Genomic DNA, 5,198 nt, shown 5'->3' on the forward strand with positions numbered 1-5,198 from the left:
TTCCTCTTTTGGCTTCTTTAGTGCTGACTACATTAAACTTGGCAGAGGGTTGGGTGGTAGTGACTCCTTTTGCTAGCTGAGGTGCTCCCTCACACCTCTCATCCTCAATTACATTTCATGAAATAGTGTAGCTGTTATAGATGCTTTCCCAAGGCTTTTACGCCTATTTTTACGTGATCATACAAAATCCTCCAGGTGGTAGGGCAAATATTATCTGTCCTGTATTTGCGATGAGAAATCTAGGACGTAGAACTGAATTGCTGGGCCAATCTCAACAGCTAATTAAAAAATGTGCTGTTGTGACCCCTGCTCTAGTTTTATTTCTATTATATCACATCGCTGCCTCTAAACTTTGGCAAAATGATTGTTAAAAAAAAAAAAAAAAAAGTACCTAGCAGGGAAACAGGCTGTGGGTTCAGCCTCTTGGTTCCCAAAGGGCAAAGGGCCCTGTGAGGTCAAGACTTCTCTGGTCTCCCAGGACCACATCATACTTCCTGCCTTTTGTGCTCAGCAGAGACAGGGGGCCCCTTGCAAAACTGCCTTTTGGCTCATTCATTGGTGGGGAACAGAAACCTGGAGCACGCTCAAGTAGGGGGAGTTTTGGTGCATGTGTAGCACCCCTCGCAGAGCAATGAGGAGCATCTCACAGCTATGCAAGACAGGACACAGCTGGGGTCGCTCACGGAGGAGGGCTGGAGAGTGGCTCCGGATCCCATATGGCTTGGGGACTTGGTGGTGGGCACTGGCGACCTTCATTCCAGGCTCTTCTACTCGACAGCCACCCTCTCTGTCTGCTTCTGCTTCTGCTTCTTTCTCTCCCATCAGCATCTTCCTTGTCTTCCTCATTGTTGTTTCTGTCCCAGGCCACTTCCTCTTGCCTTTGGCCACTCATAACCTCCTCTGTTTGACCTCCTCTAAATTGCTAAGAGAAAGAGACAGTCAACAGAGCAGGGCGCAAACAGCACTAGGTGAAAAATACAACTATCTCACATCATACCCAACTGCTTCACGAATTCTTGTTACAGCCCTGAGAGAGGCAAAGGCCCAGCCCATCCTTTCACACAGGCCATTGGGTCCTGGGTCACTAGCCAGGCAGAGGCCCCTCACCCCGGTCAGTTATGGTGGAAGGGATAGCCTGAGCATAGGGTCACACAGTCTAATACTCTGGATCCTGGGTCCAGCCGTTTGCCAAGGGCAGTTTCTGTAGAAAGGGCTGAAGTGATAGGAGCCATGAAACTTGTCTACACAATCCCCTTACAGGGTTCTGATCTCAATGATCTCCCTTCAACTGTGGAATTTTCTGGGCAGTTGTCTTTGCCAGACTCATGAATGAGTTGTGAGGATGGATTTTGCTTCTAGGACATTGCCCTGGGTTACAGTTGGCTGCGACCTTCTCTACTCTGGGGCCTTGCCTTTTTCTCCATTATGTCCCCCAGGCCTGGCACACAGGAGATGCCAAATGATTGAGAATTTTATGGATGACCCCACTGTGGTTCTAACTTTGTTGAATTTTATGGATGACCCCACTGTGGTTCTAACTTTGTTTGGAAGATGAATCAAAAGGAGGATTTAAAACACTAACTTCCCCTCTAAATCACTTCAAATCCTTTCCAGCTCCTGACAGCTCTACCTCAACATTTTCTTCTTGGTCCCTAAAACTCTAAGTTATTCAGCTTAGCTTCGGATGATGGACCAGTTTGGGACTGAGTATATAGATCATGGAGGAGACCGTTTTCCCTGCCAATGTTGGCCCCACAAAGTCAAAGGAGGCTACAGATAAACTGTGAACCCAAATGAACATGAAACCTAATCGGGTTTGGCTGCTGAGTGGAATTAGACTATATTTAGATGAACTATTTTAAAATTATCCCCACCTGCTTTGCATTCATATTTTTAATATGTCCCTGAGACTTCCATTTGTCGATAGTTTGTCTTATGTAATTCCAAAGTGCTGCTAAAGGTGTGATACGAGCACCTGCCTTTTGAGTTATTGTGGGACCAACTGCTGATTCAAAGACCAGCTCTCTTGCTGTTGACGTACACTGGAGTGCACTTTTAACTTGCCGATCGACTTAGCTAAACTTCCTGTTTTATACAGCTATGCAAGTCTGGAAGTAGATTTAAGGTGGGGATATTGGTGCTCAATAAAGGCATTTTGAATGAATAAATAAATGACTTAAAATGAGGAAGTAGCTTTGGTTTAGGTCCTCTGTGGCACCTTGTCTCCCATCTCTGGACTCCTCTTCCCTCTACTAGTGGCCTTGGACACCACGGTGTCCTCATGGCCTGCCCTGGAGACCTCCAGTCTCTCCCTTTTGGCGCACCATCCAGGCCTGCCCTCCAGGATTATATTTTCAAATGGGATTCTTGGAGAATGGAATGGTTAACCCAAAGGAATGAATCCTCTAATGGTCAACTTTCAAACACTGGCCTACTGGTCAGAGGATGATATATGGCGGGCTTGGGGTGAGGTGAGGTGCGGGGACAGCAGGAAATGTTTCTGGGATTCCCAGCTCTATTAGAATGGTCCTTATTGAAACCCAAACCCCAGGCAGTGGAAGCAATGGTCCTACTCTCTTTTTTTTTTTTTTTTAACTTTCTTTCTTTCTTTCTTTCTTTCTTTCTTTCTTTCTTTCTTTCTTTCTTTCTTTCTTTCTTTATTTATTTATTTTTCAATTAGAGTAGAGTGACATTCAATATTATTTTATATTAGTTTCAGGTGTACAGCACAGTGGTTAGACATTTATGTAATTTAAAAGTGATCCTCCTCATTAGTCTCCTACCTACCTGGCACCGTACGTAGTTATTACAATATTATTAACTATATTCCCTATGCTGTACTTTACATCTCCATAGCTATTTTGTAATTACCAATTTGTTCTTAATCCCGTCACCTTTTCCACCTAGCTCAATAGTATTTATTCTTATTCAATCCTTTATCTCTATGAGCTAAGCAAAGGGAAAAATACATTTGAAGATGGGGAAATCTGAGACCCGAGAGCTGCCCCCAGTGGAGTGTGTGAGTTGAAGAACCAGAAGACACCAAGTCATTGGATCTCAATTGAGAGTACAGGGCATACCTGCGAAGTTTAAAAACATATGTTCTAGGACTTATATGCCCACATGAGAGTTTCCTACAATGGAGGCAGATCACTTGTTTCAGTGATTCTACCATGTGTGCATATGTGTTTTTACAAAACCCACAATTGAGAACTGCCTTCAAGTCAGTCTAGAAGATACACAAGAAACGTATTCTTTTAAATTGTCATTAAAAAAATATAATAGTGGAGAGGAGAAAAATGGCATAGATGATAGAGGTTCTGTTCATCCTTCTGGCAACTAAATCAAAGTTATGATGGAAACAAGGAGGAGCGGCAAGGAAAATTGCCTGGGATCTAGAGGAACAAGCCATACAACGAGGGAGAAGTCCAGGAAACACCCTGCAACGGCAGAAGATAGGACGGGGCAAGGACACAGGGCTGCCTGGTCCTGAGTGGCTCAGTGAGACAGAGGCTGCGGCAGTGGCAGACGCTTCTCAAAGGAGCCACGTCCGTGAGCAGATTTTCAGGTGATGGACCTGCTTGCTCTGACCATCAGTGCCGATTTGGCTGCGTTCAGGGGCACCAGGGACTTACAGGGAGACATTGTCAGAGTGAGGGCCGAGGCGAGACTCGCTCTGCACAGAAGTGCTGGCGGCGTCCATTGTTCCCTGTTCAGCCCTCCCCACTTCTCAGTGCGCGGACACAGTGCTGCTATTGCCGAGAGGTCATCAAACTGGATGACAGAGGTCCACCCAGAGGACTCCCTGAAACCCTGCCCCCCCAACTCGCGGCCCCACCCAAGCCACATCCAAGTATATCCTCAGCGAGTCAGGTGCCCCTTGCTGAGCAGCGCCTAGGCTCACACTAGAGGCAGCTGGCCTCGGTTTCTGGTATGGCCTTTTGAGGCAACTATAAGCACAGCATCTGTGGATTGCTTGCTGAATCTTAACAGGTGGCCCCGGAGGAGTAGAGGCTTGGGCTAAGTTTGGCCTGCAGCTGAACCCCTCTCAGGATTGTGCCACTGGTCACCTACTTCACAAATCCACACTAATAAGACCGGGAGACTTAGGAGCTTTGCTCGGTACATAGAAACAGACGCGGAAAGGCAGCCAAAATGGGAAGACAAAGAAGCAGAAACCGTATGAGAGAACAGAACAGAGATCCAGGTATAATGGAGTCAAGTAATCTAACAGATGCAGAGTTCAAAACGCTGGTTATAAAGATGCGCAATAAACTTTTGGAAAGTGTAGATAAATTCAGTGAGAACTTCAACAAAGAGATAAAAAAACATTATGGAAATTGAAATTATAAAATGGAATCAGTCTGAAATGAAGAACACATTATCTGAGATGAGAAGCATATTAAATGGAATAAACAAAAGAATAAACAAGGTGAATAAAGAAGAGGATCAAATGCCCTATCTAGAGGACAGGAAAGCCATTCAGGACACTCAATCAGAATGGCAAGAAAAAAGAAGCTAAGACTATAAAGATGATTTAAGGGCACTATTAAGGCTCCAGATACTCGTCTGATCGGTGTAACTGAAGAAAATCAAGATGTTGAATAGCTGTTTGAAGAAATAATGATGGAAAACTTCCCTAACCTGGTGAAGGAAATGGTCATAAAACCCCAGGAAGCTCAGAGAATTCCAAAAATCAGGGATCCAAAGAGGCCCACACCAAGACACATCATAATTAAAATGCCAAAGTTTAAATACAAAGAAAGAATATTAAAAGCAGCAAGAGAAAAACAAATAATTACTTATAAGAGAACACTCATAAGATTGGCAGCTGATTTTTCAAAAGAAACTATGTAGGACAGAAGGGCTTGGCAAAAAATATTTGATAGGATGAAGACTCAGGATCTACAACCAAGAATAATTTATCCAGCAAAGCTATCATTTAGAGTCGAAAGACAGATAAAGAGTTTCCCAGACAAAAATAAGCTAAAGGAATTTATCATCACCAAGCCAGTATTACAGGAAATGTTGGAGGGACTTCTTTAAAAGAAAAATCACGTATCAAAAACAAGAATAAAGAATAATAATAACTACATTCCCATCAACAAATATCTCAATGGAAAAGAATGAAATGCTCCAACCAAAAGATAGAGTGGCTGAATGGATAAGAAAACAAGACCCCTACATATACTGCCTCC

The sequence above is a fragment of the Pteropus alecto genome, unplaced genomic scaffold, assembly GCF_000325575.1.
Source record: "Pteropus alecto unplaced genomic scaffold, ASM32557v1 scaffold131, whole genome shotgun sequence".
In the NCBI taxonomy this organism is placed as follows: domain Eukaryota; kingdom Metazoa; phylum Chordata; class Mammalia; order Chiroptera; family Pteropodidae; genus Pteropus; species Pteropus alecto.